The following is a 16,912-nucleotide window of genomic DNA, read 5'->3' on the forward strand; positions in this document are numbered from 1 at the left end:
GCGGGAAAATTCTTTCCGTTGTAAGAATTTCCCAGTCTATTTCAGTTTCTGAGTCAAACGAGTTTGTTTCATTTTCTGATCCAAACGAGTCGCAAAAAACTAGAAATAATTAGTAATTCACCATTTTGTTAATTTTATATTTCAAAATATTCTTAGAATCTACTATCCACCTCACACAAGCCTGGGTCACCAGCAACGTATATATTATATAGAACATCCATTTGCAAGACGAGAAAAGCAGACAGCGAAGCTGTGCAAATTTAGATGGAGGGCCAAACTCTGGGAAAGTTTATGATTTTTTGCGTTTTAATCTGCCATATTGGGACCTTTCATTGTAATACAAACCAGAACGACAGTGTGGTAAATATAGGCGTTGTCTTGAACAACAATTCATGGGTTGGAAAAGTGGCCAAAACCGCCATTGAAATATCAGTGGAAGACGTTAACAGATACACCCGGTTGCTCAACGGCTCTCGCTTGGTTCTTCACTTTCGTGACTCGGGAGGTGATGTGATTTGGGCGCCTCAGCCGGTAAGTTAAATCTTTTCTGTTTTTATTCCTTGCCATAGATGAAAACCCATTACAAATTCACAGAAGAAATCAATCTGCGGTATCTTTATTTTATTCTTTATTCAATATCAGTTTCTCCATCTTGCTTACGAGTTTGATGCTTAGTTTTTATGGGTAAATTCAGCGCTTGATCTCTTGGAAAGAGAAGTGGTAGCAATAATTGGACCACAGAAATCTGATGCTGCAGAATTCGTATCAAATCTCGGAGATGCAGCCCAAGTACCAGTTGTTTCCTTCTCTGCTACGGATCCCTTGTTCTCCAACCACAGATATTTGTATTTTGTTCGCATGGCACATAGCGATGCCATACAGATGCAGGCGATTGCAGCACTGGTTCAGGCTTATGGTTGGAGAAGAGTTACTGCTATTTACGAGGATCATGAATACGGTTCGGGTGCAATCGCTTCATTGAGTGAAGCGCTCAGAGATGTTGGGTCGAAATTAGAATATAGATAAGCAATATCGTCAACTGCAGACAGGGACACCATAAGAACGGAACTGTAAGTTCCTTGGGCATGAACACGTTTGGAGCGCCGAGCGAGTCACCGTGCACGACGGGCGTGCGGGTGAATAACGGGCACGCGGGCGGGCGCGCGGGCGCACAAAGTGGGCGAGGTCTGCACGACGGGCGGGCAAGGGCTGCATGAAGTGGGTGAGGTCTGCACGACGGGCGGGCGAGGTGACACGGGAATGCGACGAAAGGGAAAACAGAAATGCGACGAAAGGTGGTAACTATGAAATGGTGAACGAAGGTTTATACCAATGCTTGGGAATGGCTTGCGATGGGCAAGGCCGACGTATATGAAGGGCATTGGGGGTGTGTATGCCATGGTTTTGGGGGTCGGCTAGAGTGCCACCACCCATAATGGCCCCACACTAAAATGCATATAAGTAAACATGCGTTGATGTCATTTTGGCATCGAATTCTCTCAACACATCTTCGCATAAGCTTAAGGGGAGAAAGGCAAGTGCGCAGTTTTGAGTAGGAGTGCGCATAGCTCATGCGCAATACTTGAAGGCACAGACTTGGTATTGTCTTAAGCCAGTAAAGGTGTGGGCAAGGTGTGCCCGGGGTTCGGTGAAGGTGCAGATTTTGTGTAGGACTTGGCAAGGGTGTTAGGTGGCTCGGGTGAGCACCGCCCTTCGTGCAAGAGGTGCACAAGATTGTAAAAAGCAGGGTTGCCTCTCATTGTAAATTTGACTAAGTATGAGACTTGGTTCGGCCAAGACATACTTGTACATGTAAATTGATACTCTTAATATATTGTCGGGCAGACTCACATTACGAGGAGTTGCCCCTCCCCTTTATACTGTTGCAATTGTTGTTGTCCTTGTTATAATTGCTATGGATAATGAATGAGTATGGGCTTCATTAGTATACAGGATAATTGTATGTTTACTCGGTTGCGAAACACAAGCTAAGTAATGTTAAAGTGAAAGTAGGCGTAGTCCATGAATGTTAGTATTGGTGAAAAGAAAGAATTCGGTGGTGCTGCACCTTGCTACAAGTGGTTGGAAGACTACCGCAAGTGTAGGGGCGTGACAGGTGGTATCAGAGCTTCGGTTTGAAGTCGGTGAGCAGGGTTGCTCGTGACATTGGAAAGGGTACTTGTAGGTGAAGGAAGCCGTTGCACACAAGTGGAACAAGGGTTGGTTCAGGTTGCAGGTGACTCGGTGAAGTTGTTGGATGGTCGAAACTAGATTGCAGAAGAAGAAGAAGCTGTTGGAGATGGCAGCCGAATCTCAGGCTGGGTCTAGTCATGGACAAGATGCTACTATAGCACTTATGGAGAAGATGCTGTTGAGGATGGAGGTTATGGAAAATTCCTGGGAAAAGAAGATGGACTTGCTCACTAAGGAGCAAGAGGCCAACTCGAAGATGAAGGAAGATTTTGATGAACTCCGGACACAGCATGAGTACACTGATCTTATGTGTACACAACTTGAAATAAGGGTCAAGGAGGTTGAAGAAGCAAGGGATCAGGGTCTTGCAGAGATCGTGAACTTGAAGAAATCTCTTGACGAAGCCAACAAATTTCTTGATGAAGCCAGGGATGAGATCGCGGTGTTGAAGAAGGCCGTGAGGCATAACTCAGGTGGAGGAGTGCCTCATGTGAAGGTCAAGGAACCAGAATCTTATGATGGCACAAGGAATGCAAAGACTCTTGGCAACTTTCTATGGGACATGGAGCAATACTTGGAACGGTTGGGTCTATCTGATGAGGAGACAAAGGTCAAGGTAGCTGCTCAGTTCTTAAACAAGGATGCTAAGATGTGGTGGCGAAGGAGGATGGACCAGATTGCCAATGGCAGTGCTGCTGACATCACTTCGTGGGATGACATGAAGAAGGCTTTGCAGACCCATTTCAGTCCTCAGGATGAAACATGGGAAGCAAGGACGAAGATTAAGTACATAAAGCAGACCGGGAGCCTACAAGCATACCAGCGAGAGTTTGCAAGTGCGGTTCTGGAACTTCCTGACATGGCAGAGAGGGACAAGGTGTTCAACTTCATTATTGGGTTGAAGCCTTGGGCACGTAATGAAGTGAAGAGGCAGAAGATTAGGACACTTGAAGAAGCTTTTGTTGTTGTTGATAGGTTGGTGGAGCATTATGATGAGACTTCTGATGAGAAAAAGAAGTCCGATAAGCCGAAAGAAAAGAAGAAGGATGATGCTTCGAAATCGGATGATGGTTCGAAGACGAAGAAAGCCTTGAAGTGTTGGATTTGTGCAGGACCACACATGGTGAAGAATTGTCCTTCTAAACCGAAGGTGTCTTCTATTGCATAGTCTGATGCGAAGAATGAAGATACTTCTGTGTGGATGATGCAGATACTTGGTGCTTCTGCTACTACGGACGTGGCCTCTAGGAGGGATCCTGAGAGAAACAAGTTGGAGTATGTTCGAATGAAGGTTGGAGGTGCTGATGTGCTCACTATGGTGGATAGTGGGGCTTCTCACAACTTCATGGGTGAGGATACTGCGAGAAGAATTGGGATGAAATTTGTACCGGCAAAGGCACAAATGAAGACAGTGAATTCTCCTCCTATTGAGATTCATGGTATAGCTGAGAGGGTGGACACTACACTTGGTGAATGGACCGGGAAGGTGGACTTCACTATAGTGCGGATTGATGACTATGAATCTGTATTGGGGATGGAATTCATGAAACAATTTGATGCTATGATTGTTCCACATTTGAAGAAGCTCTACATTTATGATGGAAGGGAAGATGTACCCATTGGCGTGCCAACCATTGGTGTGACAAGGCCTGATTGTAAATTAGAAGTGATGCAAATGGAGGACAAGGAGAAGGTGAAAAAGCGGTTGTCTATTGTTGAGACAAAGCTTGCCGAGCAGTCATTGGTCATTAGATCACTTTCAGATAGCATCTTGGATTTGACAAGAAGGCTAGAGTTGGTGGAGGATGATGATGATGATGATGAGGTATATGTGAGGCCGGATGTCCAAAAGGAAGACCGGGTTGCTTATCTACAAAGGATGGAGATTGAGGATCCTGATAGGTGGATCGAATTGATTAGTGAGGGAGAGCCTTCAGGCTCTACTCCCTCTACATCTTCTTATATGGATGAGAAGATGGGGCTCATTGCTAGCTGCTCATGGTAGTGAGTCCTTAAACATGTTTGAGCAGGTATGACTGATGGTGCAGGGATGGCTTGGCATCAAGCATCATGACATGTTGCAGATGAGATGAATGGAGTTTCCATGGACCTGAGCATGGATTATGGAGATAGATTCTTGATGAGTCAAGAATGTGGCAGGATGTTTTGAGGAACAACCGATGATGGCATGAGGATGTTCACTCTCATGGTTTGAGCGTGACAGTTGGATTATCTACCCAACTAGTTCAAGCATGGGGATGCGTAGTGTACAAAGATATGTTGACATTTTGTTGGAGTATCATGACAGAGGTTCACATGGGGACACATGATGGGGTCGACACGAGATGTTGCAGTGGAGATTGTGGCAGAGGGGTCGATGATCATGGATCGAGATGCTATCTGATGGAGGACATACCGTTGAGGTGTATACCTTGGTATGGTTATCTTGGTAGCAGTTGGTCACTAAGATGAGACATGATGGAGATGGAGTTCTACATATGTTGCAGGGATGTTTGCCTTATGTGGAGGAGTTGACATCATGGATAGTGATGATCTTGGTAGATGGCTACCGGGATGATATGTTGTCGAGGACGACAACGATTTCAGGTGGAGGAGGATGTAAGGTCCTTGGGCGTGAACGCGTTTGGAGCGCAGGACGAGTCACCGTGCACGACGGGCGCGCGGGTGGGCGCGCGAGCGTGCAGGCGCACGAAGTGGGCGAGGTCTGTACAACGGGTGGGCGAGGTCGACATGACGGGCGGGCGAGGGCTGCACGAAGTGGGCGAGGTCTACACGACGGGCGGGCGAGGCAACACGGGAATGCGACGAAAGGGAAAACAGAAATGCGACGAAAGGTGGTAACTATGAAATGGTGAACGGAGGTTTATACCAACGCTTGGGAATGGCTTGCGATGGTCAAGGCCGACGTATATGAAGGGCGTTGGGGGTGTGTATGCCATGGTTTTGGGGGTCGACTGGAGTGCCACCACCCATAATGGCCCCAAAATAAAACGCATATAAGTAAACATGCGTTGATGTCATTTTGGCATTGAATTCTCTCAACACATCTTCGCATAAGCTTAAGGGGAAAAAGGCAAGTGCGCAGTTTTGAGTAGGAGTGCGCATAGCTCATGCGCAATACTTGAAGGCACAGACTTGGTATTGTCTTAAGCTGGTAAAGGTGTGGGCAAGGTGTGCCCGAGGTTCGGTGAAGGTGTAGATTTTGTGTAGGACTTGGCAAGGGTGTTAGGTGGCTCGGGTGAGCACCGCCCTTCGTGCAAGAGGTGCACAAGATTGTAAAAGGCAGGGTTGCCTCTCATTGTAAATTTGACTAAGTATGAGACTTGGTTCGGCCAAGACATACTTGTACATGTAAATTGATACTCTTAATATATTGCCGGGCAGACTCACATTACGAGGAGTTGCCCCTCCCCTTTATACTGTTGCAATTGTTGTTGTTCTTGTTATAATTGCTATGGATAATGAATGAGTATGGGCTTCATTAGTATAAAGGATAATTGTATGTTTACTTGGTTGCGAAACACAAGCTAAGTAATGTTAAAGTGAAAGTAGGCATAGTCCATGAATGTTAGTATTGGTGAAAAGAAAGAATTCAGTGGTGCCGCACCTTGCTACAAGCGGTTGGAAGACTACCGCAAGTGTAGGGGCGTGATACAAACTATACAAATTAATGTGGATGAAATCCAGAGTTTTTGTTGCCCATGTGGGCCCTTCTCTCGGTTCGCGAATTTTCATGGCGGCCCATGAAATAGGAATGATGGATGTTGGTTATGTTTGGATAATTACAGAGGAATATACCAGTCTTTGGGATGTAATGTTGAATGATTCTATAACTAACTCTATGCAAGGTCTCCTAGGAGTCAAAACTTATATTCAGAATTCCAGCAATCTTGAAGATTTCATAGAAGGTGTAAAAGCAAATTTAGAGTTGAAAACCCAGGTGAAGAAAAGGTTGAGCTCAATATCTACGGTTTTTTCGCATACAAGGCCGTGTGGATGATAGCTCGAGCAATTGGGAATTTGGGAACTGCTGGTTTTAATTCCTGGAACCCCATAAATCCTCCACCATTCGCTGTTGGAAATACAACAGGTTCGACAGAACTTGGGGTGTTTCAGGAAGGACCACAGTTATTGAGCGAGCTCCTCAAGACAAATTTTAGAGGTTTAAGTGGGGTCGTACCGTCGTTCAGATGCACGATGGGGAAATTGTGGGTTCTACTTATGAGATTGTGAATATGGTGGGTAACGGCTATCAGGTCGTTGGGTATTGGAATAATAATACTATTGCCAATCTTGGACCAGTGATTTGGCCTGGAGAATCCACATCAGTGCCTCAAGGTTGGGTACAGCCAACTAGTGGTAAGAGGATGAGAATTGGGGTTCCCATAAAAGATGGGTTCACTGAATTCGTCAGAGTAAAATCGATGGAAGTTGCAACGAAAGCCATGGCACTGGTTTCTATATAGATGTTTTTGATGCTGTTTTGAGTCGACTTGACTATGCACTGCCATATGATCTCATTCCTTATGCTGAAGAGGGCCAAAACCGAACATAGTCCTATAATGATCTTGTCCTTCAAGTCTACCTTAAGGTCTGTTCTTTGATTTTTAGTTGTTTTTAGTTGAACTGCAATTTCAAAATTGATTCTTGGTTGAATTGTAATTTCAATTCTTGTTAAGTCGAGCTTAAATGTCATTCTATAACCATCTTGTCCATCAAGTCTACTGTTTCTTGATTGAATTGTAGTTTCAATTCTTGTTTTTCTAATGTGGTTCACTGTATCAATCTGGTTTTTCCGATCTTGTCTATCAAATCTACCTCAAATATCACAACATAGATTCTAATCCATATAGATTTATAAATTTAAACGTCACATCACCTCATTTAAAGTTTAAACCTTATTACATAGATAAACATGTCACAACACATTTAAATCCAAATGGAAAAAAAAAAAACATACCCACCACACTACCTTGACAGATTTAAGATTCAATTCTTTGCTATTTCACTCTTATCGTTGCTGATTTCGAATTTTCATGACAGGAATTTGATGCAGTAGTGGGCGACACCGCAATCTTAGCAAATAGGAGTAGGTTTGTTGATCTCACACAACCGTATACAGATTCGGGTTTTGGGATGGTTGTACAAACCAAAACAAAGGCAGTGAGTCACACTTGGGCATTTATGTTGCCTTTCAGTCGAGACCTGTGGTGCACAATAGGCGTATTCTTTGTATGCACAGGAATTGTGATATGGCTGCTTGAGCATAGAATAAATCCCGAGTTTAGAGGAAAGCCCAAAGAGCAAGTGGTGACTCTGCTCTGGTATTTTACTCTGTATTCTTACATATGTAAACTGTTTTATTTCTATGTTGTAGTTAGGGGGTGTGGCATTCACGGTTTGTTTGTCATAATAATGCTTGAACCTTTTGGAGATTGAACTAGTTTTTTAAAAAGTGGTGACTCTGTTCTGGTATTTTACTCTGTATTCTTATATATGTAAACTGTTTTATTTCTATGGTGTAGTTGGGGGTGTCGCATTCACAGTTTGTTTGTCATAATAATTCTTGAACTTTTTGGAGATTGAACTAGTTTTTTAAAAAGTTTACCGGTGGACATTTTGAACATATGATTATTTCTTTTAGAAAGGTTTGAATTATGGAATATGTTGGAAATCATCTCAATTACTACATTTAATGTTGATAAACACTTCATTTCTGGAGTACAAACAAATTTCTCGGGTACAAACAAATCCAGTGGTAGATTTTCTGTTTAACCTGAAGCAACCTGAAAGTAAATGAAAATTTTTTACCATACTCTGTTTATCTTCCATAGATATGCAGTCACATTTGTAAATCAAAACCATAAAAAATATGAATGCCCAATAAAAATGGTTGAACTTTCCAATGTGCGTTTGCACTGCTCTCAAATAATATATATTATTATTATATAGATTTACAGCTTGAGTGGGCCTAATGGTGAAGAGCATGTGTTTCTTCCTAAGAATTCACAGCTTCAAAACCAGAGCAGGTAGAGTATGTAAGTCTAGCTAAACTTAGCAGTCAAATAGAATATGTTTGAGTATGTATGTCTTGCTAGACTTAGCAGTCAAATAGAGTATGTATGTCTTCATAAACTTAGCAGTCAAATAGCTACACGGAGGTATGTATGTCTGGCTATACACCAATTTGGTGTCTGGCTTGGCAGTGACTTTAAAATTAGATAATAATAATAATAATATTTTCCATCTTAGTAATATATAAAAATATCAAAAGTTGTGTAAATAATATTTTACTAATTGAGAAAAACATAGTATTCACTGTGTGAAACAGAGAGTCACAGTAGAATTTTGTAGATCTTGTTTGTACTCCTCTGTAGATTTTGTTTTACTGTGGCTAAAAAGAATAGCAGCCTCTGTTTTTCTCGTAAATGTATTTTCGCTTCTGAAAATCAAAATCCAAACATATTTTGATGCGCGCTTTGTTATGAGTTTCAGTTTCTGATTGACATTTGCACCATACTCTGTTTTTGTCGGTATTTTGTTCCTCTTTTAACTTCTTCATTCGTCCCATTGTTCCAGGGTTTCGTTGTCGATGTTGTATTTCACACACTATAAGTTATTCTCCTTCGAACTAAAATGCCTTGTCACCATTTAGAATGATCCATTTGAATGTTTTCGACCTTACTGGTATACTGTACTGCAGGGAGAAGCTACTGAGCCATTTGTCCCGAATTGTGATTATAATCTGGCTATTTGTAGTTCTAATTTTGAAATCCAGCTATATGGCCAGTTTGACATCTATGCTCACAGTTTCACAAATGGAACCTACTTTTCAAGATGTGGCGTCTCTCAGTGCCAGTGGAGTAGCAGTAGGGTATCAGGAAGGGTCTTTCGTAGGTGACCTCCTGCAGGATCCGACGTTTGGCATCGCCAAAGAAAATCTCCGACCATATTCGACACTAGAGGAAGCAGGAGATGCTCTTGCAAAGGGCCCAAAGAATGGGGTGGCTGCAATTTTCGACGAGATTCCTTACGTTCGCTTTTTTCTAGCTTCTCACTGCGAGTATACAACGGTTGGACCGATCCACAGAACTGAAGGCTTTGCCTTTGTAAGTTCCTTCAAACCATTTTTCTAAACTACAGTGCATTTCGCTTCTTCCATGCCCAATATCTGACCAGATCCTCTGCACAGGTATTTCCCAAGGGTTCTCGCCTTGTCTCTAACATTTCCAGGGCTGTTCTATCTTTCGCAGAGGATAAAGAAATACGGGAAATTGAAGACAAGTGGTTTAGTAGCACTGTCTGCACGGATTCTGGAAGAAATGCAAATTCTGATTCGTTGGGCATTCAGATTTTCTGGGGTCTTTACGCAATCACAGGAGGGGCATCATTCATAGCTCTAATTATCTGCATTTTCTGTTGGAAATTTTCTAGTAAATTCAAAAACAAAATAATGAACAGAGAACAATGCTTTGTTTATGCACAGGGAAGCCAAAAAAAAATTGTTTGCTAGAGAACAGAGTTTCACCACACACATAAAAGATTTCTATTCATTAATAAAATTGTTGATACAAAAGGATCTTCCTCTCTCAGAGGGATTACAACCATAGACTGCTTCAAATGCAGTTCCAAAACAAACATAAAAAATTTACTCTGTCTTCTCCTGAAAATTTACTCTGTTTCAACTGCAAATTTTTTAACACACTATTGTGTAAAGAATTTCTTATATACATTGTTGCATGCTCCTTTTTACTTCGCACTGTTGTGCGTATTTTTCACTTCCATTACATACTCAGAAAACCATAAAAAAATGACATAACATATTGTTTTTACTTATGCCCTAAGACAAAACTCTCGTGAAATAAAAACTATAAAATTAAAATCTTTACCAAAACTTACCAACCCACAGTAAATTACATTTACTGTTTTACTGACATTTACTGTTTTACTGACAAAATTGGCGGTCAAAATGAAACTTTTACTTCACGTAAATTGCTGCAAGTCTGTACATCATGCGATTTGCAATTTGCGATTTGATCGCATCGCGCAATCGCATTCGGCAGAAGAATAAAACTGGAGCACAAACACATGGGTGTGATCTGTGATATGCGATCGGATCGCATCGCAACATCGCAATCGCAAAAATCAAGTGAACAGACAGAGATAGGTGCATGCATGTGATCTGCGATTAGATCGCATTGCAAGAAAAGAATGCATTTTTCTGAAATGATAACGCGGCAGTTTGAAATTAGATTTCAACACTCCCCTTTAATTTCAACTGTTGGGTTATCAGTTATACCCAAACACTTCCTCAAAAATTCGAAGCTTTTCTGTTCCAATGGCTTGGTCAAAATGTCTGCAACCTGCTCCTGAGTCCTGCAATGTTTTAAAACAATTTCTCCATTGCCTACCAATTCCTTGATGTAATGAAACCTTGTGTTAATGTGTTTCGTTCTCTTATGAAACACAAAATTCTTGGACAAGGCAATCGCTGAGCTATTGTCACAAAAGATCATTGTTCCTTTTGCTTGCTCTTGGCATAAGCTTCTTAGCATTCTTCTCATCCAAACTGCTTGACATGCTGCTGCTGTAGCTGCCACATATTCAGCCTCTGCTGTAGACAACGCTACAATAGGCTGCCTTTTAGAAGCCCATGAAATGGCTCCTGAACCCATGTGAAAAACATAACCGGATGTGCTTTTCTGATCATCTACACTTCCAGCGCAATCACTATCAGTGTATCCAACTAAATCTGAACATTCTGAAACAGTACACAAAATACCAAATCTCTTAGTACCTTTAACATACCTCAAAATCCTTTTTGCTACTTGCCAATGTGCTTCTTTTGGCCTCTCCATAAATCTGGAAATTAAACTAACAGCATGCATAATATCCGGCCTAGTTGCAATCAAATACATGAGGCTGCCAACTATGCTCTTGTACAAACTAGGATCAAAATCCTTGCTGCTGTCTTCTTTGCTGAGTTTTAATCCCATCACTGTGGAAGTGATTGCTACCTTGTTGTCCTGCATATTAAATCTTTCCAATACTTCATTTACATATTTTGCTTGTGAGATAAAAATTCCATTTTCATTTTGATCTACTTCTATTCCTAAGAAGTATCTCAGCAAACCCATGTCAGTCATTTCAAATTCTTCTTTCATGACTGTTTTGAAATTTTCAATAAGGCAATCATCATTACCTGTGGAAATAACATCATCAACGTATAACACAACAATTAAAATTTTACCATCCTTTTCTTTGATGTAGAGGGTGGGTTCTCCCTCACACCTTTTAAAACCATTTTCCAGTAGATAGGAATCTATCCTACTGTACCATGCTCTTGGTGCTTGCTTCAGCCCATAAAAAGCTTTCTTCAATCTGCACACTTTGTGCTCTTGGCCTTTCTTTTCATAGCCTGGAGGTTGTTCAATGTAAACCTCTTCCATTAACACTCCATTTAGGAATGTTGACTTCACGTCCATCTGGTAAACTTTCCACTTGTTTTGTGCTGCTATGGACAGCACTGCTCTCACTGTTTCCATTCTTGCAACTGGTGCGAAAGTTTCCTCATAGTCTCTCCCATACTGCTGCTTATATCCTTTGACAACAAGTCTTGCCTTGTGTCTTTCTATTTTGCCTTCAGCATTACTTTTGGTCTTGTAGACCCATTTAACTCCAATGACTTCTTTTCCTTTTGGTAGTTCAACCAAATCCCATGTCTTGTTACTTTCAATGGCATTGACCTCCTCATCTATAGCTTCTATCCATTTCCTATCCTTAATTGCATCTTCGAAATGAATAGGGTCATCAACATGACAATATAAAGCAAACAAGGAATTCATACCTTCATCATAAATGTCACTTAAATTTCTGAATTTCTTGCCTCTTTCATTTGGTGTACAAGTGCTTGAATACGCACTTGAATTTCCTCCTTGTGGTGTGCTTGGAGAAGCACTTTCATTTCTCCTCAAGGGTGTCTCTTGCAGTCCTTGTGTTAGCACTGCTGTTTGGGGATGTATTTCAGCCATCTCCTCATCATTTTCATCATGAGACAAACAGTTTTTAACATTCACTGTTTTCTCTATGCTTCTATCCCAAGCTTCCTCCTTAATGAATTGAACATCTCTGCTCACAAAAAACTTCTTGGTAGATGGGATATACACTCTGTAAGATTTGAATTCCTTACTATAACCAATGAAAATACATTTCTCCCCTTTGTTGTCCAACTTCTTCCTTAGCTGATCTAGAATGTGTGCATAAGCCACACAACCAAAAACTTTCATGTGGTTGACTCCTTGCTTTCTCCCACTCCATGCTTCTTCCGGCACTCTGTTCATGACTGTTTTTGTAGGACACCTATTCAAAATGTATACTGCACAGTGTACAGCTTCAGCCCAATAATGATTTGGCAAATGCTTTTCCTTTAGCATGCTCCTCGCCATATCCATGATTGTCCTGTTCTTCCTTTCAGCAACTCCATTTTGCTGCGAGGTGTACCTAGCTGTAAACTGCTTATGAATTCCATTTTCTCTACAAAACTGTAGAAATTCTTTGGAGATATACTCACCTCCTTTGTCAGTTCTTAGAACTTTGATATGCAGCCCGCTTTGGTTTTCTACAAGTGCTTTGAAATTCCGAAATTTTTCAAACACTTCACTTTTGTTCTTCAAGAAATAAACCCAAGTCTTTCTGGTGAAATCATCAATGAATGTTAGAAAACATTGGTTGCCTGCTAATGATGGAGTTTGCATCGGTCCACATAAATCTGAGTGGACAATTTCTAAGGGTGCTTTTGCCCTTATGCTTTCCCAGATGGAAAACTTTCTCTGTGTTGTTTCCCTAAGATGCAACCTTCACAAAGGCTGTCCGGTTTCTCTATCAATGGTAATCCTCTTACCATTCCTTTTCTACTCAACAAGTTAAGACCTCCAAAGTTGAGATGTCCAAATCTCAAGTGCCACAACCAATTTTCATCCTTTCGTTCGCTTTGGAAAGCCTCTTGGGTAACTGCTGCAATTACTTCTTTGTTTTTCAAATCTGCCTTTATTTTGAGAGGGAACACCCTGTTCCTCGTCATCTTCACTTCAGCAATGCATCGTTTGCTAGGTGCTCTATCCATGATGGTGCATACATCATTCACAAAGAAAACATTGTACCCCTTTTGAACAAGCTGTCCAATACTTAAGAGGTTACATTTCATTCCAGGAACATAATAGACATCTACTATGGTTTTCTTTTCACCTTTCTTTGTAAATATTTTTACTTCTCCTTTTCCAATAACAGAAACTATACTATCAGTCCCAAGTGTGACTTGTGACTTCACACTTTGATCTAAAGCAAAAAATAGGGCTATATTTCCTGTCATATGGTTGCTACAACCAGAGTCTAGAAACCATATATCATCACTGTTTGTTTCAGCCATATTACAAGCTAATAGCACATTATCTTGGCTGATATTTTCTCTGGTGATATTTGCACTTGATCTATTACTCATATCATGCTGCTTCTTCCTACATTCATTTTCATAATGCCCATGTTTTTTACAATAATAACATTGGACATTGGATTTTTCATACCTTTGTTCTTGAGCATGATGTTGTCCACTTTGTTGGTTGCTGCCTTGGCCTTGGTTCTGATTTGGATTACTGCCTCTTCCTTGAGCATTTGTTGGACTGTTCCTTCCACCTCTGTTTTGGCTTCTGCCTCTTCCTTTCTTGCTTCCTCTGCCTTGACCTCTTCCTCTTCCAAAGGACATCTGGGTCTTGAAGGCTTGCTCTAGAGATGAGTTTTCATTTCTACTCAACCTCTGCTCATGTGTTATCAGTGATGCATGAAGTTCATCAACTGAAAAGTTTGTGAGATCCTTTGTCTCTTCTATGGTGGTAACAATCACATCGAACTTTGAGGGTAAGATCCTCAATAGTTTCTCGACTATCCTTTTTCTTCAAGAACTTCTCCATGAGTCCTTATCTGTGTGACCAGACCAATTACTTTTGTGAAAAATGAGTCAATATTATCTGACTCCTTCATACAGAGATTTTCAAAATCTTTCCTCAGCAATTGTAGTTTTGTTGTCTTCACTTTCTCCATGACTTGATAGGTTGTTTTAAGAGTTTGCCATGCTTCTTTGGATGTCTTGGATGCTGCTATCCTTGGAAACGCATTCTCATGCACTGCTTGATACAAAAATATGAGGCCTTTTGAGTCCTTCTTCTTATTGCTCTTCAACAGATCTTTCTCTGCCTGAGTTAATCTATTAAACTCATCTTCATCTCCTGGTTCTTCAAACCCATATTCAACAAGTTCCCATAAATCTTGTGAGGCAAACAGGGCTCTCATGGTTATTGCCCAATAGTCATAGTTTTTCCCATTAAACTGTGGGAGCTGAGTATTAAAAATACTCATGCTAGTGCTGGTGCTGGAGCCAGCCATTCCTTGCACTCTCAGCTGTGCTTCAAATATTTGACTGTGTATTTAAAAATAACTGAGAAATACCATGGATTCTTTCTTGACTAAGTCTTTACTCTGCTGGAGAAGCTACTTCAACAAGAAATCTTTCCTTCAGCTTCTTTGACACCTTCAAAGAGCCTGGACAAGCTCTGATACCACTGTTGGAAATTTTGTGGTAAATTCCAAAACAAAATAATGAACAAAGAACAATGCTCTGTTTATGCACAGGGAAGGCAAAAAAAAATTGTTTGCTGGAGAACAGAGTTTCACCAAAGACATAAAAGATTTCTATTCATTAATAAAACTGCTGATACAAAAGGATCTTCCTCTCTCAGAGGGATTACAACCATAGACTGCTTCAAACGCAATTCCAAAACAAAAAAAAAAAATTACTCTGTCTTCTCCTGAAAATTTAGTTTGTTTCAATTGCAAATTTTTTAACACACTGCTATGTAAAGAATTTCTTATATACGTTACTGCATGCTCTTTTTTACTTCGCACTGCTGTGAGTATTTTTCACTTCCATTACATACTCAAAACAACATAAAAAAAAATGATATAACATATTGTTTTTACTTATGCCCTAAGACAAAACTCCCCTGAAATAAAAAACTATAAAATTAAAATCTTTACCAAAACTTACCAACCCACAGTAAATTACATTTACTGTTTTACTGACATTCACTGTAATTGGCGGTCAAAATGAAACTTTTACTTCACGTAAATTGTTGCAAGCCTGTATATCATGTGATTTGCGATTTGATCGCATCGCGCAATTGCATTCTGTGGAAGAATAAAACTGGAGCACAAACATATGGGTGCGATCTGCGATATGCGATCGCATCGCAACATCGCAATCGCAGAAATCAAATGAACAAATAGAGATAGGTGTATGCATGCGATTTGCGATCTGCAATTAAATCGCATTGCAAGAAAAGAATGCAGTTTTCTGAAATGATAACGGGGCAGTTTGAAATTAGATTTCAACATTTTCCGGCTTCTCTACGGTTTCAAGAGAGATGCTAATGTTAAGTGCCCTGGTGAAATGGGTGATCAATCAGTTGGGAAGTCTTTAAAGTCCTTGACCACAGAAATGAAACCGTTCTTGAACTACGTGGACCAAAAGGAGGGTTCAAGAACGAGCAATAGTCCATGCTCTACCCACTGTTTCACAACTAGCCCTTCAGCTCATGGAACCAGTCCTTTTAGAACCAGTGCCCTGCCCACAGGAAGCTTTTCCTTCCGGAATCATGCACATGTGCCAGACGCAAATGAAAACACAAATGCTCGCTCTTCAACCGTTTCAACGCCTGAGATAACGAAAGAAATCCCACCAAGCAGAACGCAACCCGTTTCCGTGACTGAGTCAAATGTAGACGTTCCACAAAACGCATTACAATGAGCAGACTTTCCCAAAATTCTTGAACTTAAACCAAAATTCATTAGGTTGAATGCTTAGAATTCAGCTATTGGTTTCATAATCTTTCGCTTCAAAATCTTTCTTTCTAAGTGGTTGGTTGTTTTTTTATTCGGGTTTTGGTATCACCTTGACATATTTGTTATTTAGAAATCATTTTTATTCGAAAGATAACCAATTTATTAATATGAAAAATGGAAATCAGTTTTACATGAAAAATAATTGGTTCAGAGTTCTAAAAAATAGTTTGGTTGATCGACTCCCTGTTACTAATTTTTTTTAGCCTAGCCAAAAAACGGACTTTGTAACCAGCATTTCGGATCCTTAAACCATCACACTTTCTAGATGAAATAACGAAATACGTTACAACTGCATTTTTCATAGTCTATATATGAAGTAATAACTGGTATAGGCGCCAAACCCCTCCAGCAGAAATGACTAATGTAATCATCATAAGAATTAATGGCAGAGTTTCTCAATCGATCCATACTGCAGACATTCATAAGAGTGAATGCCAACCAAATTACGCCTTCCTTGAAGGGCAAGCTCTGAGTGACTAGAAACTCGTTGGAGAATTTGAATGTCCACATTATGCTGAAGTGATATTCACCTGGTTTGCTTCTGCATCGTAATGGCTCCAACGTATCTTTAACTTATCCTGAAGAAATATGTGATTGGTAAGGTATTGGTATATTTTCAAGCCTTGTAGATTTATATGCGAGAGAAAGCATATCAGGATAATGTGGCTGATAAGGTATTGGTATATTTTCAAGGTTTGTAGATTTATATGTGAGAGTAAACATATCAATTTTTGCATTTTAATGACTA

General features: G+C 40.5%; 1 pseudogene; it reads left to right on the forward strand.

Moving 5' to 3' along the window:
• The first annotated feature begins 264 nt into the window (after positions 1-264).
• LOC149139523 (glutamate receptor 2.7-like) lies at positions 265-16,069 on the forward strand (annotated as a pseudogene).
• The last annotated feature ends 843 nt before the right edge of the window (positions 16,070-16,912 follow it).

This window comes from Pinus tabuliformis, chromosome X (genome assembly GCF_031772625.1).
Source record: "Pinus tabuliformis cultivar Carrire ecotype Pingquan chromosome X, CPIR1, whole genome shotgun sequence".
Taxonomy (NCBI): domain Eukaryota; kingdom Viridiplantae; phylum Streptophyta; class Pinopsida; order Pinales; family Pinaceae; genus Pinus; species Pinus tabuliformis.